The 27,425-nt window shown below is 42.4% G+C and overlaps 1 long non-coding RNA gene and 1 other non-coding gene across 2 annotated transcripts in view; one reads left to right on the plus strand and one right to left on the minus strand.

Annotated features, from left to right (window-relative positions):
* Positions 1–27,425, plus strand: part of LOC119936394 — a 319,208-nt gene that overhangs the window by 261,768 nt on the left and 30,015 nt on the right. The window lies entirely within an intron of this gene.
* TRNAA-CGC lies at positions 21,665–21,742 on the minus strand. The gene has a single exon. It is a non-coding gene; the product is annotated as a tRNA-Ala (tRNA).

Consider the following 27,425-nt stretch of genomic DNA (forward strand, 5'->3'; position numbering starts at 1 on the left):
GATACTTGAAAGTAGTCAAATGAGAGAGGCTGCCGAACCTATTAGAAAAAGCAAGTCAGGAAGAAGAAAACATTGTTCTAACTGTTTTGCAACCTCTATTTGTGAATATAGATCGCAAGCTACTGCTCCACTAATATATTCTAATTCTCAGTGGTGCATTTTTTCCAGAATTTACGAATAGTACTTTGTAGACAGTAGGCATTCATTTGATCCTATTTATTACTCTTACTAGGTAGTGGTTTGTTGTAATATGGTCTAATGTATTCATACGCCTCAAAACATTGTTAAATGCCATCATTAGCGAAGCAGTAAGCGTATTTGGCTTTCCAGTAAACTTCCCAGAGATCCCGGTGTGACTTCAAGATGATGGGGAAGATTGAATGGGGAAGACATATGTTTGGACAGGATTTTGTGGGGGGAAACTTTCCCTTTACAGCTGATCCTCAAAAAAGCAAATTTTACCTTCATATTAAAGCTGGTGCATCCTGAAAGGCTCAGAAATTAAATCTGTAATCTTTGAGATTTGGGGTTTTTTTTTTTTACTGCCACATTCTTCGTGGCATTTAGCATTTCCAAATTGTAAAGAGTATTGAATTGGTTGCATTTTCTATAGGATTCAATATCCTAAAGATTCCTCCACTCAGGGTTTGAGGAAGTAAAACAAAAGGTAGTTCTTGAAGCTACTTTTTAAAATGAATAAAGCAGTCTCAAGATAAACATCAGCCCTCATAAACCAACTTGTTAGTCTGAGATACCAGCCTGACAAATTACTAAAACAAAGATGCAATAATTAAATTACATTTTCACTGCCCTGGTAGAAGGCAGGCTCTTGTTTGAAAACTAGAGATTATTGGATCCTTTGGAATTAGAAGAGAAAGGAATATAGAGCTCATTGTGGCAGGTTTGAGAGGTTCAACACATTCCTTATAGGGAATTTGGGTAAAATGGTTCCCTGACTATAAATGTCTTTGTTGTTCAAAGTAATAATGCAGCAGTAAAGTATACTCCTTTTCTAGATCTGCTCAGTATCTTTCATTTTAGCTCTCCTAGACAAGCTTAATAAATACCATAATGATAATTAGTATTAATGGACAATTTTAGTATCTATGTATCTTCAGCATTTTCCTCTCTGGCGAACATTCACTGAAGGGTTTCAGTACTTCAGACCAATGCAAGTTTCATTTCAGACCTTTCACCCCATTTCATTCATTCATCATCATCATCATCATCAATCGTATTTATTGAGCGCTTACTATGTGCAGAGCACTGTACTAAGTGCTTGGGAAGTACAAATTGGCAACATATAGAGACAGTCCCTACCCAACAGTGGGCTCACAGTCTAAAAGGGGGAGACAGAGACCAAACATACTAACAAAATAAAATAAATAGAATAGATATGTACAAATAAATTAAATAGAGTAAAAAAATATGTACAAACATATATACATATATACAGGTGCTGTGGGAAAGGGAGGGAGGTAAGATGGGGGGATGGAGAGGGGGACGAGGGGGAGAGGAAGGAAGGGGCTCAGTCTGGGAAGGCCTCCTGGAGGAGGTGAGCTCTCAGCAGTCAATTGTATTTATTGAGTGCTTATTATGTGCAGAGCACTGTACTAAGCGCTTGGAAAGTACAATTCGGCAACAGATAGAGACAGTCCCTACCCAACAACGGGCTTACAGTCTAGAAGGGGGAGGCAGCCAACAAAACGAAGTAGACAGAGGCATGTTATTGGCCTTTGGTACAGTTTCCCTATTGTTTACACCAACACCAGCTGGGGGGCTGGCCATTGGAGCTGTGGTCTGGCTTAACTGGAGAAAAACCTCACTGCTGAGCCCCTACCCGTGTCCTCCTTTGAGCCCGGAACGCCTTCCCTGCCATATCAACAGCCCACCACTCTCCCCACCTTCAAAACTCTTCTAAAATCACATTACCTCTAGGAGGGCTTCCCCAACTAAGCTTTCATTTCCCCGTTCTGCCCTTCTCTCGATGTCGACTACGCAACTGGCTGGGCATCCCTTAAGCACTTTGATTTTTACCCCAGCCCCCCATCATTGGGTACATATCCCTGTATTCTGGCCCTTCTTCTGTCTTTCTCCCTCCCACGATAGACTGTTGGCTTCTTGTGGGCAGGCATCATTAGAGAAGCAGCGTGGCTCAGTGGAAAGATCACAGGCTTGGGAGTCAGAGGTCATGGATTCTAATCCCGGCTCTGCCATTTGTCAGCTGTGTGACTTTGGGCAAGTCACTTCAGTTCTCTGTGCCGCAGTTCCCTCATCTATAAAAATGAGGATTAAGACTGTGAGTCCCATGTGGGACAATCTGATTACTTTGTATCCCCCCAGCGCTTAGAACAGTGCTTGGCACATAGTAAGTGCTTAATAAATACCATTGTTATTATTATTATCATGCCTACCAACGCTACCAAGAAGCAGCACGGCATAGTGAATAGCACAGGCCTGGGACTCAGAAGGTCATGGGTTCTAATCCTGGCTCCGACGCTGTTCTGCTTTGTGACCTTGGGTGAGTCACTTCACTTCGCCTCAGTTATCTCATCTGTAAAATGGGGATTGAGACTGTGAGCCCTACGTGGGATAGGGACTGTGTCCAACCCAATTTGCTTGTATCCACCCCACAGTGCCTAGTTCAGTGCCTAGCAAACAGTAAGTGCTTAACACCATAATAATCATAATTATTATTATTATTTCCAAAAATGAGGAATGCTGATGTCATGATTTTGGGGTACCTTTTCTTAATGCTATTTATTAAGCAAGAGGCAGCATGGTCTAGGAGAGAAAACAGGACCCGGGAGCCAAAAGGACCTGGGTTCTAATCCCAAGTCTGCCCCTTCCTTGTCTGCTGTGTGACCTTGGGCAAGTCACTTAACTTCTTTGTGCCTGTTTCCTCATCTGTAAAATGGGAATTAAGACTGTGAGCCCCATGTGGGACATTTTCTGTGTCCCACCTGATTAGCTTGTATCTTCCCAACATTTACGGGGCCTGGCACACAATAAGCGCTTAACAAATACCATAAAAAAGTACTTACTATGTGCCAGGCACTGTACTAAATCCTGGAGTGGATACCAGCTAATCAGGATGGACACAGGCCATGAACCACATGGGGCTCCCAGTTTTAATCCCCATTTCACAGATGAGATAAGTGAGGCACAGAGAGGTTAAGTGACTTGCCCAAGGTCACACAGCAGACAAGTGGCAGAGTCGGGTTTAGAATCCTGTCCTCCAACTCCCAGGCCTGTGTGCTTTCCCCTGGGCCACACTCCTGCTGTTTTCTTATCTCCCTTTATGAAAGCAAACTCCAAAACATCTCCGGCTCCCTGGTCACAATTTATATTTGAAACGTGTTGAGCCTGTCTGAGTCAGGAGTCTGACGCATCTCTGAAACACAGCGCGCAGTCTGCATTTCACCAAATCATTGACGCCATCCCGTTTCGTATCTGGTGAGTGTGGCGGATGCAGTATTTAGAAGACACCCATTAATCACACACCTTGCCAAACGGAATTGACAGGACCTAGAGGCCCTGTCTTGTATGATTTCTGTGGTAAACATTCTCGAGAGCTCTTTTCAAGAGAATGATTCACCCTGGGAATATTTTTAGGAATCTGTGAACTTGCATTTAGCTTAGAGTGCCAGCGTCCAATAGAAGAACAGTGGTAAATGCTGAACAGTCACACGTAAGCCATTTTGAATGCTATAATTGTACTGCATTTCCCTGGTCTGGGGACTGAGTCATCCACTGGTTAAGTAGAATGGGAAAACAGACTAAGACTGTTGCTACAACAGGGAATTTGATAAGATGCTAAAGAAATCAATGCCAGTAAGTGGATTATATTTATCTTTAAGGGATTACACCTGCTTCTCCCAAGCACGTAATACGTGGGTGAATCTCGCTAAGTCACTCCCTGGCGTCTCAGAATTACCCTACGCCATCTTCACCGGTATCGGATGCAAATAGAGTGTGATATTCTCAACTCTCTCTTTAGGCAAGATGGGCTCCAGATAGCATACCCCTAATTCCATCTCACACTGGGAGCCATGTGAAATGACACCGAGCGGGAGCTGCCTATTGAGGGGTCTGAATGGCAAACAGGTCCAGCCCCATTTTGATGATGATGGCATTTATTAAGTGCTTACTATGTGCCCAGCACTGTTCTAAGTGCTGGGGAGGTTACAAGGTGATCAGGTTGTCCCTCAGGGGGCTCACAGTCTTCATCCCCATTTTACAGATGAGGGAACTGAGGGACAGAGAAGTTAGGTGACTTGCCCAAAGTCGCCAAGCTGACAATTGGCAGAGTCGGGATTTGAACCCACGACCTCCGACTCCAAAGCCCAGGCTCTTTCCACTGAGCCACGTGAGCTGCCAAGCTGATGTGCACGCGTGGGTGTTTGTGGCGAAGACCGACTCTGAGCAAGTACAAATCAGGAATACCTTTTGCGTTCGTTTGTCGCCGGTTAGCGAGTGAGTCTTTTCCACTCGGTTTTCAAAGCCGTGAAATCCAAAGAGAGGTGGAACTCCACCCACACCCAGATAAGTGATCAGTGAGTAGGACTTGGCATGGAGGGAAAGGCCTTCTCATCTTCCGCTAAAATAAAATTAAAAAAAGAAACCGGGCACGATTGGAATCTCGTTTGACCCAAATATCAGATCACCCCTTGTAGTGTTGCATAAAGATAGCGGGCAACTGCTCTGAAAACCATCACATTGATCTTGCTTCACTGCATTCAGCATTTCAGAGTCCTCTTTGGTACTGGGAATTAGGGGGCGGGGGTGGCGGGGAGCGTTTGTGTGTGTGTGCATGAGTGCACTCCTGCCTTTAACTATTCCCTTGGGAGCAGCCAAGCCAATGCTGACTAATACGCCGGCAAGCTTGGCTAGGTCCTAACATGAATTCCCAGGCTGCCAGGAGACTTGACTTCTTGTCTAGCTGCTTGCCACTATTCAGTTCTGTGACTGAAAGGGGCAAACATCCCTAAGATGGAAGTACCAGCATTCTTCAAACAGATGTTGTCTTCTCAACTCCAAGGATGAGTGGCGACACCAAATTTTCAGAATAAATGGGAAAGCTGGGATTTCCTTTCAAGTGAGCAAAGCATGTCCCGTTGACCTCAGCCTAAAATAATTTCAGAAGGGCATCTTCACCCTCATTACAACATTAAGCATACTGTGCAAAGTTTTGGTTTTCAAATTCCACCACCCCTTTTCCATATTTCAGTGGGAATAGAGAGAGGAGCCAGAAGTTTGACAAAATTGTTAGCCTGACTTAAAACCAGTATTTTGAAATTGCATGTAAATTGTATTGAAGAGATTTCCTGGCTTCTCTCCAAGCTGAAGTAATCGGGATAGCAGGGGACAAGATCTGGATAAACATATGAACTTTAGGATGTTTATTCAGGATAAGCTTCTAAACCAATAAAGAGCTTTCTTTTCTAAAATGAATCCCCTGAAAAATAACCCTGCTTTTGGCAAGGGGTGGGAGGAGGGGAGACAGGGAGGCCTTTAAAAAAAATTTTAGGAGTAGCTTCCTTTTCTGACTTTAAGCTATTTTCTTCTCTCTAAATATTCTTTTTTATTTGTTTTATTTGTTTTTATTGGTTATTTTTTTCATTTGGGACCATGATTGAATGAAGGAACATTTTCCCTAACTTTTTCAGGCATAGCATGTCATGTCAAGACCCAGTAGATAGCATCAATTCCTCCTCCCCCCCCATCCTCCCGCCTTACCTCCTTCCCCTCCCCACAGTACCTCTATATATGTATATATGTTTGTACGTATTTATTACTGTATTTGTGTATTTTATTTGTACATATTTATTCTATTTTATTTTGTTAATATGTTTTGTTTTGTTGTCTGTCTCCCCTTCTAGACTGTGAGCCCACTGTTGGGTAGGGACCATCTCTATATGTTGCCAACTTGTACTTCCCAAGCTCTCAGTACAGTGATCTGCACACAGTAAGCGCTCAGTAAATACGATTGAATTGAATGAATGAATGAATCAACAAGTTTGCTGTACTGACCCCCTTTCTACCTCCCAGGCGACCCTTCTCATTCCCATTTTATCAGCAGAATAAGCAGTTTCTGATGAACCAACATTTTCTTGCAAACATGAAAAACAACTAAAGGAACCCCTTGGGTGTTTTTTTTTTTTATCATTTGTGTAACATGAACTAACTTGCTCCAGAGTATTAAATCAACTTCATATAGTAGAGATAGCTGCACAGGGCAAGCATGAATTTTGAAGAGAAATTCAAGGTAAACAATTTTCTTTTGGCTCCAGTCCACTCAAGACAAATCTAACGTGAAGCAGCATAGCGTAGCAGATAAAGCAAGTCAAAAGGTCATGGGTTCCAATCCCGGCTCTGCCACTTGTCTGCGGGGTGACGTCAGGCAAGTCACTTCACTTCTTTGTGCCTCAGTTACCTCATCTGTAAAATGGGGAATAAGACTGTGAGCCCTATGCGGGACAGAGACTGTGTCCAACCCGATTTGCTTGTAACCACCCCAGTGCCGAGTACAGTGCCTGGCACACAGTAAGCGCTTAACAAATCCCATAATTATTATTATATCATTATTATTATTAATGCTAAAACATAGCTAACATTACTAGGAATTTTGCTTTGTAGACACAATTATTGTCTTTGGAAGTAGACGGGTGCCAATATCTCACCTCCATGCTTACCCTAGGAAGTAACACAAAAGATCACGAGTAACCTATTTTGTCTCAGACCATGGAACCAAAGGATGCTCTGAGGGACGGAGTGGTGGTGTTTGCCCACTGTAACATCCAAATTTATGGCTATTATTGTACCATCCCACTTGCCTGATAATCAGTCTCAAGCCACCTCGAGAAGCAGCGTGGCTCAGTGGAAAGAGTACGGGCTTTGGAGTCAGAGGTCATGGGTTCAAATCCCAGCTCCGCCACTTGTCGGCTGTGTGACTTTGGGCAAGTCACTTCACTTCTCCAGCGCTTAGAACAGTGCTTTGCACATAGCGCTTAATAAATGCCATTATTATTATTCTCTGGGCCTCAGTTGTCTCATCTGTAAAATGGGGATTAAGACTGTGAACCCCACGTTGGACAACCTGATCACCTTGTATCCCCCCAGTGCTTAGAACAGTGCTTTGCATGTAGTAAGAGCTTAATAAATGCCATTATTATTACCTAACTCCCTCTAACATCCTCTGTAATTACTCGTTATCACTCTCCCAAGAATGGATCCAACCCTTCCTGAACCAATTAGTGTGCTCTGTCAGCAAACTGTTCCGTGGTAACAAATTCCATACATTCGCCACCCACTCTGCAAAAGCGATATTTCCTTTGTTTGTTTTGAACCTACTGCCTTCAGGCTTTTGTGGATGCTCTCTAATCTCATCGTTGTGGTTTTTGTTGGACAAGACTTCCCCACCCTTTGTGATTTTGTAAGCTTCAGTCTGCCGTCCTACGGATGGTTTCCCAACCTCCTCAGCGTCTCTACCTCCTTCACCTCCGTTATATCCGCCTTAAGATGGGGCAATCAGAATTTCATGTTAGCCTTTCAGGTTTTCTTGGAAGGCAAAATTGTATTTTTTAAAAATTTAGTTGCGGATCCTCTGTCAGCAGATTTGAATGATGGACAGGGAACATATTGGACTTTTCAGCTCCTTATCTTTTAATCGCTCTTACCTCTTGATCCTCTCTGAAGACTTAGGCCGGCTCCCAGAATTCTAATAATAATAATGGCATTTGTGAAGCACTTACTATGTACAAAGCACTGTTCTAAGCGCTGGGAGGGATACAAGGTGATCAGGTTGTCCCACGTGGGGCTCAGAGTCTTAACCCCCATTTTACAGATGAGGTAACTGAGGTCCAGAGAAGCTAAGTGACTTACCTAAGGTCACACAGCAGACTTGTGGCGGAGCCGGGATTAGAACCCTTGACCTCTGACTCCCAAGCCCGGGCTTTTTCCACTGAACCACGCTGCTTCTCAAGAAGTTGTGCAGGAAGGGAGCCGTGGAAAGCTGAGACCTCAGGACAGTCGATATCTGGGTAGGAGACATCAACTGTGGACTCCATATCCCGTTAACACATTCCCCAGAAGGATGATTGCATCCTCCACCACGGCTGCATGCCATCAACCATCATTTTTCAATGTGTAATACTGAATTGACCTTTGAGCTGACCAACAGTGGCATTGGTTTGCTTAATTATTTTACATCCTTGGAATGTGCATGTCAGAACTGATCAAGAACATTGAGGCATCACCCCTTAAAAAAAGGGTCAATATTTTAGTCCGAGAAATGTTTCATCTCCTAATAGTTCATTTGTCTGTCAGTAAATTCCTCCCTGATAGGAAATGGCTTTGTGACTCATCCCTGACGTACTAGATAATTGTCCCCTGGGGAGACAACTCTCTGGTAAATGAATATACCCATTTTTCTGAGAAGCAGAGTTATTGTGGGAAGGAGTTCAAATGAGGTTAGGAGAGATTTGTCAGAAATGAGGAGGAAATTCCTACAGAAATACTGGCATTGGAATAATTTGACAAAGGTGAGTGTGGAATCTTCTCTCTTGGAGATCATTAGAGTAGACAGCCCTCGGCCTGGGCTGATTTAGTTGTGGCCTTGTGTGAGCAGAGAGGGATGGAGGAATTTTGGAAGATACTGTCTGTGATTCTGTTAGTTCCAAGTTATGAATGGTAGTAATGCATCCCTTTTACATCTGCAAAATTCAGTCTCATTCCCTACCAGTGAAAACAGTTTCCTTTCTTTATAAGTGCTGATTATTTGGCTCCTCCCATTAGCACATCTTTTATTTCCTTGTCAAGGGGAGGTAACTCATGACACAGCCATTACGAGTCTTCCTAAAGATGCTGAAACAGGATAAACAGTCAGGAAGAGCAGTTCTCCGAAAGGCTGAGGAGTGCAACTGCTCACTCTGTTGTTTCCCTATTAGAAAGATGCCCTTTAAAGAGATGACCTAGGACCAGCTCTTATTTTCGGGAAGGGTTTCATTCGAATGAACCCTTTACAATAGGTTCAGACTTACCAGTAGTGAAAGGGAATGCACATTTTTTTTTTTCTGATTAATCCTCCAGGCCTCAGTAAAAGAGGAAGGGGGGAGGGAGAGAGGGGAGGTGGGGAGAAGTCAAAGGAAGAGGAAAATTAGAATCATATCTTGAGATACTGTGGATCAAATGCCATCAATCAGCCAGTTGATCAGTGGAATTTATTTAGCACCTCCTGAATACGAGGGTCTGTACTAAATACTTGGGAGATCCCAAAAGAAAGGCAATAACTCAGTTTTCTTAAGTGTGTTATAACATGGCTTATCCCTTCATCGTCTGCAAGTTTTCTCAGTGGCAGCTCCTGGAAGGAAATAGGTACGCTAGGTTAATTCTTCTCTTTTAACACCTCCCAGGGTATCAAGGGTGTGTTACTCCTCCCTGCAATAATAGTAATAATAATTATGGTATTTAAGTTCCTACTGTGTGCCAAGCACTGTTCTAAGCATTGGAGTAGATACAAGGTAATCAGATAGGAGACAGGTCCTGTCCCATATGGGGCTCACAGTCTTAATCCCCATTTTACAAATGAGGTAACTGAGGCACAGAGAAGATAAGTGACTTGTCCAAGGTCACACAGCAGACAAGTGGTGGAGCCGGGATTAGAATCCACATCTTCTGACTCCCAAGCCTTATTTCTTGCAATTAGGCCACGCTGCAGTCTTCCTGGCTACAACATATTGGCAAGTAATGGAGTAATGAGTCCAACCATCAAGTGGCCCAGAACTACTAGATGTATGAGGGATAGTGGAAATATTTCATTTTCTCTCTTATTACCGTACGTTTGATGCAGTAGCCCTTTAGTCCAAAGGAAAGAGCATTGCTCTTCATGTCCCAGGATCTTGGGTTCTCTAGTCCTTGACTCCTAACTGAAAGAGTGTGTGTGTGTGTGTCTGTCAGTCTGTCTGTCTCTAACTGTTGGGTCTGTGGAAGAGTGGGTCCGTTTCCCCTATGTGTTTGTGTATATATGTGTCTAGCTGTTAGGTTTGTAGGAACGTGGGGTTGTCTCCCGTGTGTGTGTATTGCTGGGTATTCATTCATTCAGTCGTATTTATTGAGCACTTACTGTGTGCAGAGCACTGTACTAAGTGCTTGGGAAGTACAAGTTGGCAACATATAGAGATGGTCCCTACCCAACAGCAAGCTCACAGATCTGTGCATCTAACTGTTGGATTTGTGACGTAGAGTGTGTACCTGGGTTCCGTGTGTGCGTCTGTAACTTTTGGGTGTGTGGGAGAGTGTGTCTGTCTTCCCACATGTGTGTGCAGGTCTAACTGTTGGGTCTGTGTCTACGTCTGTGTGTTTATGTATCAAACTTTTGGACTTGTGAGGGAGAGTTTGTATCTGTCTTGTGTGTGTGGAGTCTGCTTGAGAGTGTACGTCTGTCTACCCTACGTCTGTTCGGCTGTCATCTCTTCCTCTACTTGACTTTGATTCTCTGTCCTCAGTCTCTGTCCTTTTCTTTGCCTTGCTCTCTGTCTGTCTGCCTCAGTCAATCAGTCTCTCTTTAATAGATTGCTGTCTCTCTCCTTTTCCTGCTTTTCCCCTCCCCTTCCGTCATGTGTGTAGACCATACACCCATCTTGGGGACACCCTGCACCCAGAAGTCCAACCCGATGCAAGCCCCACTTGGAGGAAGCCTCTGTCCCACTTTGCATTTGCAGAAACGTGGTCACTTTAATTGTGCTTCTTAATTCACACTGACTTGCCTCTTGATGGGATGCCAAGGCTGAAGCCGCATCGTGGTTACAGTTGAAATCGTGGGATCTGTTTTATGAGATCGGGGCTATTGCAAGCCTCTTTCAAAGGATGCTCTTTTGTTGTTTAAAAGAAAAAAAAAATTGTAGTTTCCTGTCAATCACCGAATGAACTTCAGAAATAGAAAGGAAAGGGAGAGAAAGAGAAAGCTCCTCCAGGGGATAGGATTTAATAGGGACGACTCTCCCTTTCAATAATCCTGGTCCCTCCCTGTTCACGCAGCTGCCTCTCCACCTTCCTTCCCATCCTCTCCGCCATACCTTGACAGCTCACTCCCAATTACCCTGATTGTTCTTTCACTGGTTCCAGCTAGCTACTGGGAGAGAGAAAGAGAGAGGAAGGTCTGGATAAAACTACTTTTTAAAAATGATCAAATTCTCTGCCGAGATGGGAGATGGTTTCTAGCTGTTCCTGAGTTTAATCTTATGGCTATATAATGGCTCAGCAGCCACTGCACCGCACCTTCTGAGCTTTCTTTATGCAGCTCCAGAGCAGAGAGCTTTCATTTCATGTGTCATTTCTTACCTGCTGCCATGGTTCCACAGTGTCAGTGGATACCATTACACAAAAAGGAAAAAAAAAAGAGGAATGTATGGTCTATTGTCCATGGCTGAGGCTTATTGTTGGGAACATTTTTCTCTAAAGATTAAAAGTGACCGATAAGGAACCATGTCTCCACAAAAGTTAGTTTTGCATTTTGAGGACAATCTGTTAACTAAAAAGATAATCAGCACCCAGATAATTTATTAAGCCACCCACAAATGGATGGAGTTAGGGTGAGGACTGTAGAGTGATCATTAACTTGGCCCCCGATCTCACTTCACTAGTGAAATTATTTGGCTAGTGAGTGTATTTGTTTTGTCAGTCTAAACAGGGGTAGTTTATTAGGGTTTCTGATTTCAAAGCTCTTAGAATAGTGTTTCCAGTCTTTCCTAGAAACTGCAGTTTCAGTTTCTGACCTGAAATGACCACTTCATGAACCTCTGTTGTTTGACTAGTGGAAAAAAACGTTGCTCTGGGAATCACAGGACCTGAGTTCATATCCTGATTTTTCCCGTGGGGGCTGTACCGTCAGTGGTGAAAGTTTGCAATCCAGTAACTTAATTTCCATGAAATTTCTTAAGCACTTATGTTAAGCTCTGGGGTTGCTTGCAGGGCTATGAGATAGTACAGAGTACTTTGCTCACTTTCAGCTCCCACTCTCTTTTATTCCCATTTTTCAGATGAGGAAACTGGTATGTCATATATGTGCAGCAGGCGTTATATACCCCTCCCCACCTATCCTCCTCATGTATCTTTTCACATGCAGGGTTCCCACTTTCTCTGCCCACACCATAGCCCCTCTGTACCTTCCTCCCTATTTGCTTCCATCCAGACTCAGAGTATAAAAGCCTGCAGAGCCAGAAGTTCCCAAGTGAAGAGTAGAGCAACACCAGTAGTGGGTAGCAAGAGACAACTGCTTCTGTTGAGCCTCTGAGGCTAAAGGATTCCGACTCTATCACTCTCTTCTCACCTCCTCCTGCAGCCCACAGGATGCCATGGGGACCAGGAGAGGCGGTTTGAATGTAGGGAAAGGGGGCAGCAAAGCCATTGAGAGCCAGGGGAGGCATAACTTGCCTGGAGAATCTGCAAACATGGAAATTTGCTTGGAAGTGATTCCCCCCAGTCTGTCTTGGATTCCCTCCTGTGGCTACTCCTGGCGGAGTCTCCCGGAATCCCGTTATTGATCCCCACTGTCCGCTCTGTGGGCTGTACCCCTACCACACTTTCATGTACTCCCGAGGGGTAAAAGTCCCCCAATCGGAAATCTCTAACTATCTTTTCCTCCTCTCTTTTAACATCAAGAAACCCTTTCTAGACTTTCACCTGCGTAATTTCTTCATCAAAAGTGCTCTCATCAAACTCTCAACTCTTCAGTTTTCTTTTAGTGGCTATTGGTTACTAAAATAGCCCCATTCTAATGATTCCAAAAGCACCTCTCTGTCCTTAATTTTCCAAGGTTGGGCCGATAAACTAAAATTTGTGATAGTCCATTCCATTATTCCAGTCCCTCTGTTAGAGCGGAATAATTTATTTGCATTTGTTCACTGCATTTTGTCAATTAAAATAGACTTAATTGTAAATAATAATGATGACAATAAAGAGCTTAAGATTGTAAGCTCCTTGTTGGCAGGGAATGTGTCTACCAACTCTATAATTGTATTTTATTCAAGTGCTTAGTACAGTGTTCTTCACACAGTAACCACTCTAGCATGATTGATTGCATTCTGGTGTTTGTAAGTCCTTGCTATATGCTGGAGTAGATGTATAATGTTGGTATTTGTTAAATACTTACTATGTGCCAAGGACTAATCAGGTTGAACAAAGTCTATGTCCCACATGGGGCTCACAGTCTAAATAGGAGGGAGAAAAGGCATTGAATCCCCGTTTCACAGATGAAGCGATTGAGTCACTGGGAATGGAAATGATTTGCCCAAGGTCATGCGGCAGGAAAATGGTGGAAGCAGGATTAGAATCCAGATCCTCTGACTTCTAGACTTGTGCTCTTTTCAGCAAGGCAGACTGCAAATAGAGCATCTCTGGCCACCAATATTACTGAAAGAACCCACTGCTGTTTATTTCTTTCTAGGAATCATTAAGATGCTTGCTATAATAACCAATAGCAAATGTTAGTCATGCATGCATGGAACAATTTAAAACCATAGCATATATTTCTTTTCCGTCAAAACAGTCTCTTGCCAAAGTACCAAGAGTTTTTAGCTAGCTCTTCAGAAAGCTGCTGCCAGCTGAAAGAGAGGAAGTAATTATTAGGTTGTTCTACTTCAAATATTGAGCAGCTTGGAGCCTTGAAAATGTAGTTTCAATATCTGAAACCTGATACCAAAGAGAAAATTTACTTTGTGTCTCACAGATCCATCCTGTCGAAGTGATATGAGAAAGATTTCTGTTTTCGGTTTGGTTCTTTGGGAAAACAACCCTTTTAAAGAAATCTGAGTGTTCATTTATGCCCTATATACCTTTGATACCTTCATCCCAGACCATGGCTAGATTGGGTCTTACTAATGGTACCATTAAGCACTTATGGAACAAGCCCTGTGCTAAGCACATGGGTAGAAACAAGATAATCAAGTCAGGTACGGTCTCTGTCCAACATAGGATTCACAACCAAAGGGTGGGGGAGAACAGATATTTAACCCCATTTTACAGATGAGGAAACTGAGCACAGAGAAGTTGTAACTTTCTCAAGGTCACCGAGCAGGCAAGTGGTGGAGACTCCAGGCTCTGGTTCTTGGATTTTTACTCAAATTTTTTATCGTCTTTGTGTCCAGAGGAATTTCACCCTGATTACAAATCAAGTATTTCATCAATTCAGACTGGTTTCCACCCTGGAAAAATGTGAAGGAAAATTTACAAAGACAAATTTGGCCATAAACGGGTCTCTAGAGTGCAGCCTCGTTGTGGGCAGGGGATGTGCCTCCCAACTCTGTTACATTGTGCCCTCCGAAGCTCATAGTACTGTGCCCTGTACACAGTAACTGCTGAATAAATATGATGGGATCGATTGATCAAGAAGCACTCAGGATGATGACAGACAGTATTTCCTTCTCAGGTTTGACCCATTTGACTCTGAACCAGAATTTCTTACTAAAACTATTTAACAAAAACTATGGAACAAAAACCATAGTTTTAGTAAGGACTCTCTGGCATTAACCCGCTACCAGATCACTGTTTGATATGTTTCGATCGGTCAATCAATCGATCATTTATTGAATGCTTAGATTGTTCAGAGCAACAGAGTTGTCACCTGTGAAGAGGAAAATCATATCATGGAGTAATAAGTGCCCTGGTTCACACACTCAGATTTCCTCTGCGCCAGCATTAAATGCTCTAAAATTCTGGTGACATTTCAGAACTACCGTCTTGCAACATAGCCGGCACGTCATGAAAAAGCAGTCGTTCGCACAGTCATTCAATTGATGGGATCTACTAAGTGTGTTCTGTTGTGGGGAGCGGTATACCAATCACTTGGGATAATATCATATAGTAGATATTATCCCTGCCCTCAAGTAGTTTACACAGCAATGCTGAGGGACAGGGAAGTAGAAAAAGACGTCAGCCGGGTCTTTCTAAGTGATTACATAAAATTACCACTATCCAAGTCATTAATGACAATGCCCTAGAGTTTTAGGTGATCACTTTTTTGAAAGACGCACGGCATGTCCCTTTTACTGGAGGGATCATAATGGCAACAGCTATCAAACCATACGCGTAATTGAAGGGGAGGAAAGGATCTTCCTTTTTAGGTTCTGGTATCCATTTAGGCCAATGGCATAGATAAGGAAATAAAATAATTTTGAGATACTAGTGCTTTTAGTGACTTTACCCACTAATTGGGTTTGAAAGCATTTCTGATCCTAATGCAGTTGCAATTGTCTTGAAGTGGAGGGATAATAGTTTTAACACATGCAATTGCTCCTCCAGTTATTATGGTATGGGCAGGAAGGAAATGAGAAAAAAATGGGATAAAGTCAGAAAACTAAATTCCAGTTGGGTATAATGGATACATCTTTTCAGAGAAATTGCCACCATCTGCAAAACCCATTTTTAAAGCAGTCCAAATAGAAGCCTTGAGAAACAGGACACAAATGTATGGAAGGCACTGAAATGAGACTTTATGACTCACTGTAACATTCACGGAAGTGGCTGCCTCATATATCATAATTTCAAGATGTTGACTTTATAGGTATGTTAGTTCCAGCGGTGCCCTTTCAGAAAATAGTGAGGATTTTTTTCCGTTGGAATTTCATATATGGAGTGAAACAATGCACATTATCATATAATTGTATTTTCTTCTTTTCGCCACGAGTCAAAAGACAATGCCCAGTCTGGGTGTTTCCTCTTTCCAAGAGATTTTGTTGTGTTAGTTAAAACCCAAATAGCAAGTCGTCATTATATCTCGTGTCCTTAACGAGGGCTCCCCTTTTTATTATTTGAAATATAAATGTGTGAGGTTTAACATCACACTACCCTTTTTGACTTGGTTAAGCTAAGACCAGTTCAGAAATACTGTCCTTCATTGTTTTTAGGTTTGTGTTATAAATGGTTGTGAAAGCAACGTGACATGGTGGAGGGATCATGGGCCTGGGTGTTAATGTTGGCTCCATCTTATGTCTGCTACCTTGGACAAGTGCCTTACCTTCTCTATGCCTCAGTTATCTCATCTGTAAAATGGGGATTAAGACTGCAAACCTCATGTGGGACACGGACCGTGTCCAACCTGATTAGCTCGTATCTATCTTAGTGCTTAGTAGAGTGCCTGGAGCATAGTGCTTAACAAATACCATAAAAAACACCGCGGTCAGGATCAACCAGTGATATTTACCAAATACGTATTCTGTACAGGGAACTGTTCTACACACTTGGAGAGTATCATAGAGTTGATAGACATGATCCCTGCCCCCAGTGATGTTTTATAGATTTGTGAGAAATGTGTCATCTCATTCTGAAGGGAAAAGTGGTAATCAGGTCACTATTAGGCTTGAATCAAGGAAAAAAAAAAAGAGAAAATCAAGTTTCCATGCCATGTAAAGCATTCATTTTTGCTTTCAAGTGGGAACCTAAAACTATCATTAACATGAATAGGCAATATGTTCTGATGTCGTACAAAGAACAGGCTCTTAGACTGATTGGACACTTTAAATCTAAGGAGTGGGGAATGAATGGTATTTAGGGTGTATGTATGTCTTGTGCACAAAAGCAGTTCACTAAGTTAGGGAGTGCTCAAAAAAGTGGAACGAAAAATGGTATTATAAATACCTTGAAACATGAAGTGTTGACTATTTTCCTTCAATCTCCACAATACTCTCTCACAAACCCTTACTTGAGAGGCTTTATTTGTGTGGAACTAGTTTTAGGAATTGGACTCAACTTGAGATTTCATATATGAGAAATGTTTACATTTTCTGTTTGATTTTAAGCCCCAAATCTTGTGATGCCAGCACATATTTTCTAACCGAAGATGACCGCCTCCTGCGTTCTTCCTTGTTTTGCTGGGTTTTTTTTTTCAGTCGTCCATAGATGATTTCAAATGTTTCCATCTGAAACGCTTAAATGGGGAAGGTGATAAACAGTCGGTCATGGAAAAGTTTCAGTCAATCAATGGTAGATATATTTACTGCATGAGATGTTTTGATTATGAAGAAGAGTACCATTCCTTGAATATAATTGTGGCTCTTGGCATAAATCCATCCTGCTATTTAGCTGGGTGGACGTGATTTGTGTGTCTTAATTATTTGCCTTGAAAGTCCTGAATTATGTTGACAGCTCATTAAGAAATTTTTCCTCCAAACTTGACCTGGGTTTTCTCTAAAAGCATGCGTGCCCAAGTTGAGATCTGACAGTTTCCAGTTGGGATTGAAAAGCCCCCAATCGATGACCTTCTTGGCCTGTGCTCTTTCTGAAGCCCCAAACCCTCCCTCTCCTCAGTTCCTTCTAAAATTCCTGTTCCCCTTTTTCACCCTTACGCTCAAATAAAACTGCACTTTTGCCTAAAAACCTCCTTTCCCGTCTTCTCATATAAGTAGAATTGGGCAGTCCTCCTCTTTGATTAGGTTCTTCAGTGTTTACTTTTTCAGTTTCTTCTCATGCTAAGTTATCGACGACAGATTTTTAGATACCCTATTCTGCGGCTTGAACCAAGAAATATATATTTTTTTTCTTCCATCCAGGCAGATGAGTTCTGCTTTTCCACTGTGCTCAACTGCAGATGGGATTCTTAGACACTTGGCACAGGGGCTGTTGAATTAAAAATATTTCCCCACCCTAGATTGGGGTTCATGGAATTTGAGCAAATTATTGAAATACAAATGGAGCAATTGTAAATTTAGATCCAGTGGGTCTTGAGTTACAGGAAACCATATCTCCCGTCTTTAATAATAATGATGGCATTTATTAAGTGATCACTATGTGCAAAGCACTGTTCTAAGCACTGGGGAGGTTTCAAGGTGATAAGGTTGTCCTACTGGGGGCTCACAGTCTTAATCCTCATTTTACAGATGAGGTAACTGAGGCCCAGAGAAGTTGTGACTTGCCCAAAGTCACACAGCTGACAATTGGCAGAGCCGGGATTTGAACCCATGACCTCTGACTCCAAAGCCTGGGCTCTTTTTCACTGAGCCATGCTGCTTCTCTAAGCAGCATTTCCCTTTCATTTTTCACTGAGCCATGCTGCTTCTTTAAGCAGCATGGCCTAGGGGAAAGAGCACAGGTCTGGAGTCAGAGCACTTGGGTTCTACTCCCAGCTCTGCCACTTGTCTGCTGTGTGACCTTGGGCAAATCACTCCACTTCTCTGTGCCTCAGTCACCTCATCTGTAAAATGGGAATTGAGGCTGTGAGCCCATATGGGACAGGGATTGGGTCCAACTCGATTTGCTTGTATCCACCCCCATGTATCTCTATCTATTTTATATTCCTTAATGGGGAATTAGTATGGCTAGTTACAACGAGTTAGTGGGCAATCCCTCTAGCAAAAGCCTAAATAAAACAGCAGATCTTGCATTGTATATGGAAAACTCAAAATGGAGATTCTGGCTCATCTCTAAGGCCAAATGGATTACCTAGAGCTGGCAAAACCTTCCAACTCTTCACTAATCCTGCAGGATTCAGTTCAAGAGCCGAAATCAGGCACAGCTCAGCTGGTCTTAACCACAGGGAAGGAACACAAAATGAGACACACTTTGTCAGGTAGCTAGGTTTCGGACCACAGAGGGCTGTATAAATAATTCCCAACACCTTGTACTGTGAACAGAAGCAGGCTGGAAGCTAGTAAACATAAGTGTTTGCTGCTCTGAATGGCCCTCTCTGTTCCAGTCCTTGATTTGATCAGACAGTTTTGCAATTTGTGAGCTGATAAAAATGTTCCATCTCCACCCATGTCCCCTTCAGCAGGCTCTGAAAAACTTTGTCCTAATAAGAGGTGATTTGTCTGTGAATTTTTCTTCTTTTTTTCCCTCTCTTGGACTCAAAATTTTAGCAGTACCCAGTAGAATGAAAATATGGAGTCCAGATGAAAGAAAAAGAGGGATCTTGGATTAAAAACAGAAAGGCAGAGAGGGAGTGGCTAAATGATGCCATTGGAATATATGAAGCAGAATATATGATGCAGAATGGACTACAATAGAAACCGTATCCCCAAAGCCATCCTGCTGATGTTTTGATTCAAGACTGTATTTACATGGGTCAAGTCTAATCTAGCTAATTTTGTAGGTATGTGTCTCTTTCTGGTGTTCAACACAGTGTTGTTAAATGTAAGTCGAACTTAGCGAACTTGATGGAGAGGGAGAGGAAGAAAGCACCTAAATCTTGTCTGGAGGATCCATTAGGTGATCAGTTCCTCTATAGTCGGAGCTGTGACTTTTGCTTCTATAGTCACTTAATAATGTGCTCTGAACACAGTAGGAACTCAATAGATGCTATTGAACTGAAGTCCCTGCAGAGATGAGGTCCAATGTTCTTCCCTGACTATCACTCATTCATCTTCTTTAGAATCTGTGCTGGAATGAGGCAAAACCATCTTGTTTCCTTTGACAAAACTATGTCAGCGTTCTGAGAACTCGTGGACGTCTGTTTGCCATTGTGTGGACATGGATTTGGTGCAACTCAGAAAGAAAAAAAGTTTGATTCCAGTGATGCCTTACCTGTGGTTAGAAGTTCTGGGAAATATTTTCCAGCAGTATGATGCTTTTTGCAATTTACCAAATCACCTATTAATACCTAAGGATGGATGGGTCCAAACTCCAGGCTTTGTGAGCATAAGAGTAGAGTTTGTAATTTCAAAATGATAAAAGCAAAAATAAAAGCCTTTTTATTATTTTTGTTTCTTTAGGGGTTGAAAGAAACAACAGGGCAGGGTCTCATTTTAGAAAGGTTTGCTCATTCTGTTGATGCTCTCAACCTGAGACCAGTTTTCAACAGGCCAGTTGTAAGGGCATAATTTACTATTACAGGGATACTGACAAACTCAATAGTGTTTTGTCAATACAGCGAAACATGCTTTCATTACATATCTCCAGGATTTTGGAAAAAAAAATGTTCATAAAATTACCCCGCGATTGAACTTTTATAGCTCAGTGTAGAGATGTAGTCAATGAAAAGGAGAGATGCTGTGTTTTGTAGCTTTGTCCATCAATTTGAATTGTTAAAATTGAAGCCAGTTGTGTCGAGGAAATAGCTATGAAATTAGAACAATATGTGTAGCATACCAACTGTGGTTGGAAAGGCGATTGAATAGCACTTGAATGAACTTCTAAGCATTTCAGGAGAGGTTTCACATTTATAGACTGAAAGAGGGTACACATCTGTTTCCACCTACTGTATATTACTTAAGGGCTGAATGATTGTGTTCCCACTTTGGACTTATTCATTGAAAGAATAATGATGGACGCAGCTTTTAAGACTGTTGTTTTGCTTTAAATGGCAATTGCAATCATGTACAGTGTAAAATAATGGAATATACAACTGACCTTCCTGAAGAGCTGTTCAGAATATGGAAATGCAACCTCTTTTCTCAGTATTGACTGAACATGAGTGAAGCCAAAAGCTTTGCTTTTCCCAATACACATGTAAAAACGTATTATGCACTGAGGAAGAAAGATAGTTAGTATTCATACATCTGAAATTTATTATAAGCTCTTTGAGGGTCGGGATTTCTCTATGTTCTTCAAGTGCCTTGTACCAACCTATGGTTGTGATACAGCTTTTACATTCCGCAGTTACACTTTCAATGTCTGTAACTCCATGTTGGCCTGTGGAGTGGCATAAAAGAATAACAGAGCAACATGTTGATGAACTAACTCATTTTTTTCATTCTAAACACCACCACATATGCCTTTTCCATAACGTTGTTTCAGTAACAACCCAACCTTAATTGATCCAGTCATCTTAATTTCTATGGCAAGATTCCAGAGTTGAAAATGAAATGGCCCATATTTAGCATCGTTTTCAAAGCCTAATAGTGGTATGATTTGAGGGTGTTTGCAATAAATGGCACATGAAACAGGAATTTATCCTAATACTTGTATGACTGTGAACTGTAGGATCGCTAATCTGTGACATTTAACTATTGGTATTTAATCAATCAATCGTATTTATTGAGCGCTTACTACGTGCAGAGCACTGTACTAAGCACTTGGGAAGTACAAGTTGGCAACATATAGAGACAGTCCCTACCCAACAGTGGGCTCACAGACTTAATATTGTTGAAATATTGCCAGCAAATAGAATATCAACACAAAGCCCACCATATGCTCCTTTAATGTCCTTTAGTGGTCGGCTTTGTTGTGGGCTATCTTGGGGTAATACTTAGACCCCAGAGGTGGGAAATCCTGGCTCTTCGTTGATTCCTTGCAAGGCTGAGGTGGCCAAGAGCCCTCTACTTCTCAACCGTCCTGTGATTTAATGTGTGGTCGCAACATGAAGGCCTGATTCAAGCCACCAGGATGGAAACTGATGCTAAATCAATGGTTGGTAAAAAAAAAAATAAGTGAATAAACAAATAAATAAATCTACAAGGTACCCTATAGAAGGAATTGGTTTCTGCTCTTCACTGTTAGGTCTGTGCTCCAGAGTACCTATACTGAGGTGAAGTTGACTCACATGTGTTATACGGAGCCTGCAGCCTAAATGGTTGTTGTCACGCATGCCATTTTGTGGGTGTTTGCCAATCAGTCGTATTTATTGAGCGCTTACTGTGTGCAGAGCGCTGTACTAAGCGCTTGGGAAGTACAAGTTGGCAACATATAGAGACAGTCCCTACCCAACAGTGGGCTCACAGTCTAAAAGAAAAATAAGTGGAGATGCCGGGGATTGAACCTGGGGCCTCATACATGCGAAGCATGCGCTCTACCACTGAGCTACATCAAGGATTCCCAAACCTGGTAGTAGTAATAATAATAATAGAGTGGTATTTGTTAATTGCTTACTATGTGCTAAGAACCGTGCTGGCTTTGATAATGATATAAGAAGACTGTACACAGAATCTAGAATATTTCTCCGAGAGTATCTACAACTTCCTCTCTCCACCCATGCCCCCCACTAGCTTGCTCTGTGGTGCTTCTGCCCCAGGTCCATGGGAAGCAGCATGGCCCGGTGGGCAGAGCACGGGCCTGGTCGTCAGAAGGACCTGGGTTCTAATCCTCCTCTCCCTCCCCATCCCCCCCCCCGCCTTACCTCCTTCCCCTCCCCACAGCACCTGTATATATGTATGCCAAATTGTTGCCAAATTGTACTTCCCAAGCGCTTAGTACAGTGCTCTGCACGCAGTAAGCGCTCAATAAATACGATTGAATGAATATGTGGTTGAACATATTTATTACTCTATTTTATTTGTACATATTTATTCTATTTATTTTATTTTGTTAATATGTTTGGTTTTGTTCTCTGTCTCCCCCTTCTAGACTGTGAGCCCGCTGCTGGGTAGGGACCGTCTCTATATGTTGCCAACTTGTACTTCCCAAGCGCTTAGTACAGTGCTCTGCACACAGTAAGCGCTCAGTAAATGCGATTGAATGAATAATCCCAGCTCCCCCATTTGTTTGCTGTGTGACCTTGGGTTAGTCACCTGGCTTTCCTGTGCCTCAGTTCCCTCATCTGTAAAATGGGGACTGTAGGCCCCATGTGGTTCATCAACAGTGTCCAACCTAATCATCTTTTATCTATCCCAGCACTCAGTACAGTTCCTGGCGCATAGTAAGTGCTTAGCACATACCGTTATAAAAAAAACCCAACAAAATACGTGGGCACCGCATCTGAGCCAAGGTGCACAGTTGCAGGAGCCGCAGAGGATGGAGATTGGGTGCTGAAAATAAATGAATAATAATTATTATTATTCTATTAAGCACTTACTATGCTTCAAGCAATACCGCTTGTACCTTGGTTACATGTCTCCCCATCACCCCCTGCCCTACCTCCTTCCCCTCCCCACAGCACTTGTATATATTTGTACAGATTTATTACTCTATTTTACTTGTACATATTTACTATTGTATTTATTTTGTTAATGATGTGCATCTAGCTTTACTTCTATTTATTGTGATGATGACACCTGTCCACATGTTTTGTTTTGTTGTCTGTCTCCCCCTTCAAGACTATGAGCCCGTTGATGGGTAGGGCCCATCTCTGTTGCCGAATTGTACTTCCCAAACGCTTAGTGTAGTGCTCTGCACACAGTAAGCGCTCAATAAATATGATTGAATGAATGAATGAGTCTTTTAGACTGTGAGCCCACTATTGGGTAGGGACTGTCTCTATATGTTGCCAACTTGTACTTCCCAAGTGTTTAGTACAGTGCTCTGCACACAGTAAGCGCTCAATATGTACGATTGATGATGATGATGAATGTCTACAGAGGGATAGGAGAGAGGCCGACTGAAAACTAGGATGTCCAGTATAAATAATTACAAGAAGAATTGTGTGTCTACCAACTCAATTGTTTTGTACTCTCCTAAGCACTTAGTACAGTGCCTGGCACATAGTAAGCACTCAATAAATGTAATGATTGGTATTGGTAAAATGATTATTCTGTGCCAATCACTGAACTAAGCGCTGGGGTATCCCACAGACCACTAGCAAAATTGCAGAATGTCTTTTTTAAAAAAAAATTACATTTGTGAAGCACTTACGACGTACCAGGCACTGTGCTAAGCACTGGGATAAATATAAGGTCGAGTTAACTCAGTCCATGTCCCACATGGGAATCGGTGTCTTAATCTCCATGTAACAGATGAGGTAACTGAGGCACAGAGAAGTGAAATGACTTGTCCAAGGTCACACAGCAGACAAGTGAAGGAGCCAGGATTTGAAAGAAACCTGGTCCTTCTGATTCCTAGACCCGTGCTCTATCCACTGGGCCACAACTGCTGCCATTTGTGCTCCTACATAGGAACTGCTTTAGGGTCAGTGTGAGGAGATAGCCTTCTCCCGACAAGGAGGTAGGAGGAAAATAAGGGACGTGGAAAACGGGGAGAGCCAAGAGAGCGCTGCATTTTCTCGCTGCTCTCTTTTCCTCTCCTTTCTTCAACCAACCTGTCGGGCAGCCACCAGAAAGTTGTTTCAGTAGTTGAAAGCCCACCTAGATGTTCTGTTATAGATCACGGAATTGGTTGTAAGTTCAAATTTCAACCAAGCTTAATGATTTTAACTGGCTGAAAACGCGAAGTTAGGGATCAAATCTCAGCTCCGCCAATTGTCAGCTGTGTGACTTTGGGCAAGTCACTTAACTTCTCTGTGTCTCATCATCATCATCAATCATCAATTGTATTTATTGAGCGCTTACTGTGTGCAGAGCACTGGACTAAGTGCTTGGGAAGTACAAATTGGCAACATATAGAGACAGTCCCTACCCAACAGTGGGCTCACAGTCTAAAAGGGGGAGACAGAGAACAAAACCTAACATACTAACAAAATAAAGTAAATAGAATAGATATGTACAAGTAAAAGAAATAGAGTAATAAATATGTACAAACATATATACATATATACAGGTGATATACATATATACAGGTCTCAGTTACCTCATCTGTAAAATGGGGATGAAGACTATGAGCCCCCCAGGGGACAACCTGATCAACTTGTAACCTCCCCAGTGCTTAGAACAGTGCTTTGCACATAGTAAGTGCTTAATAAATGCCATTATTATTATTATTATTATTGAGAAGGGAGATTTATTTTCTCTCTTACTGTGCGATTTAGTGTACTTTTTTTTTGTTAGTGTACGTGCCTTAGCATCTTTTTTGTCAACTCAGGGGGACTTATAGCAACTATTTTTGTGGGGCTGTTCTGTGAAATGCTATCCCCAGCCCAGTTACCCTTCGGGTGTGGGAGAGGATGGATGCATCACAGCCATCTAAGGATTTCCCAGTCTTTCTGATGTTTCCTAGAGTAGAAAAATTGTTCCTCCCACTCTTGGCACAGAACTGCTTTCTCCTGAAGATCTCACAGGAGGTAAGATCGGAGTAGAGAGCATTTGTCCTGTGTAGAACAAGGAGGCTCCTTTGAAGCAGGTAATGGGCGACTTCTCTGCAGGGAGATGATTTTGAACACTTTGAAGTGATGATAGTACCCTGAGGCCCAGAGCATTCCCCTCTCCATCTAGATTGAGGTCTGGTTGATCTCCAATGTTCTCTCCATGGGAATACTTGATCTCTGCCACCAGAGCCCAAATAGGAGGCTAGAGATGAAAGTACTCAAGGGAAGAAGGGATTTTTTTGTTTTTAGGCAATTTAGAGGTAGATAATAATAATAATAATAATGTTGGTATTTGTTAAGTGCTTACTATGTGCAAAGCACTGTTCTAAGCGCTGGGGTAGATACAAGGTAATCAGTTTGTCCCACTAGGGGCTCACAGTCTTCACCCCCATTTTACAGATGAGGGAACTGAGGCCCAGAGAAGTGAAGTGACTTGCCCAAAGTCACACAGCTGACTGTTATGTTGCCAATTTGTACTTCCCAAGCACCTAGTACAGTGCTCTGCACATAGTAAGCACTCAATAAATACGATTGATGATGATGATGACAAGTGGCGGAGCCGGGATTTGAACCCACGGCCTCTGACTCCAAAGCCCGTGCTCTTTCCACTGAGCCACGCTGCTTCCCAATGGTGGGTAGATAATAATAATAATAATAATAATAATAATGGCATTTGTTAAGCGCTTACTATGTTTAGAGCACTCTTCTAAGCGCTGGGGGGGATACAAGGTGATGAAGTTGTCCCACGTGGGGCTCACAGTCTTAATCCCCATTTTACAGATGAGGGAACTGAGGCTCAGAGAAGTTAAGTGACTTGCCCAAGGTCACACAGCGGACATGTGGCGGAGTCGGGACTCGAACCCATGACCCCTGACTCCAAAGCCCAGGCTCTTTCCAATGAGCCACGCTGCTTCCCAATGGTGGGTAGATGGTGTGGCTTAGTGGAAACAGGGCAGAACTCGGAGTCACAAGACCCTGGTTTTAGTCCCAGCTCTGCTACTGGTCTGCTCTGTGACCTTGGGTAAGTCACTTAACTTCCGTGGGCCTCAGTTTCCTCATCTGTAAAAGCAGGATAAATTAGATTAGGGACCCCATGTGTGACAGGGACTGTGTTCGATCTCACATCTTTGTATCTGCCCCTTTGTTCAGCACAGAGTAAGCACCTAAAATACTATTATTTTGCATGAGGAATTTAAATAATAATGGTGATGTAGAGGCCTTCGTCATAACAGTTTACTGAAACGTGATTCTACTTTCCAACAAGATCTTGAAATACCTCACAGGTATTTGCTTTTCTTTAGATACTTTTTCACTTGCAAATCACTGGACATATGAAGAATTTGAAAGAAATTTTGAAGTAGTGTTGTCTAGAGTATAGAACACAGGCCTAGAATTCAGAAAGACACGGTTTCTAATTTTGGCTCTACCACTTTCTTTCCATCATATTTATTGAGCACTTACTGTGTGCAGAGCACTGTACCAAGTGCTCGGAAAGTACAATTCAGCAACAGAGACAATCCCTGCCCAAAAAGGGTGTGACCTTGGGTAAAAGTCACTTAACTTCTGTGAGCCTCATTTACCTCATCTGTAAAATGGGGATTCAGACTGTGAGCCCCATGTGGGATGGGGACTGTGTCCAACCTGATTAACTTGTATCTACACCCACTACAGTGCCTGGCGCAATAAGGGTTTAACATATCCCATTAAAAATGTACTTTAGCCCTTGCAAATCACTGGACATAAGAAGAATTTGAAAGCCAAGATAAGCTTTCTATCAAAGAGTGCATTTTGAAAGATCTTTACAAAGACTTGAATATAAAATCCAATATCAAAGTAACCAAAGGAATTACTTCAAGTGATCATTACCTTTTATATGGTATTATGCTGCTATTAACGTTGCCAACTTCACTGCAGTGGGTGATGCAGTTACCAGTGGTGTACTCCCGGTAATAAGGTATCTGTAATAATAATAATAATAATAACATTTATTAAGTGCTTACTACATGCAAAACACTGTTCCAAGAGCTGGGGAGGTTACAAGGTGATCAGATTGTCCCACGGTGGGCTCACAGTCTTAATCCCCATTTTACAGACGAGGGAACTGAGGCACAGAGAAGTTGTGACTTGCCCAAAGTCACAGAGCAGACAATCCTGGATTTGCACCCCTGACCTCTGACTCCAAAGCCCGTGCTCTTTCCACTGAGCCACGCTGCTTTTTAGTTTGTAATCTGCAATTTCACTGAAGCAAAATCACCAGGTTCTGCTTACTAAAACCATTCTGTTAAAGAAGCCCATTGTTGGGAGGAGCCAGAAGGGAGACCAGGTAGTATTAGATGGGACACAGGATTAACCTCTCTGTGCTTGGTGTCACAGATATTCTCCAGATGAAGGCATGGCTGTGGAAAGATCAGAGAATTAGCAGCTTTAAGCCCAAAAGATTTCTGGGATATGCAGTCCCAATAAGAATATTGGTAAACTCAAAATTGGTTGAGGTGTGATTTGGTGGTGGTAATAGTGGGGCAGTAGATCTCTATTTCCATCATTTTCCCCCAATGGCCAAACCTGCTTTACAAACTCGGAGAAATGA

Source organism: Tachyglossus aculeatus, chromosome 13 (genome assembly GCF_015852505.1).
Source record: "Tachyglossus aculeatus isolate mTacAcu1 chromosome 13, mTacAcu1.pri, whole genome shotgun sequence".
Classification (NCBI taxonomy): domain Eukaryota; kingdom Metazoa; phylum Chordata; class Mammalia; order Monotremata; family Tachyglossidae; genus Tachyglossus; species Tachyglossus aculeatus.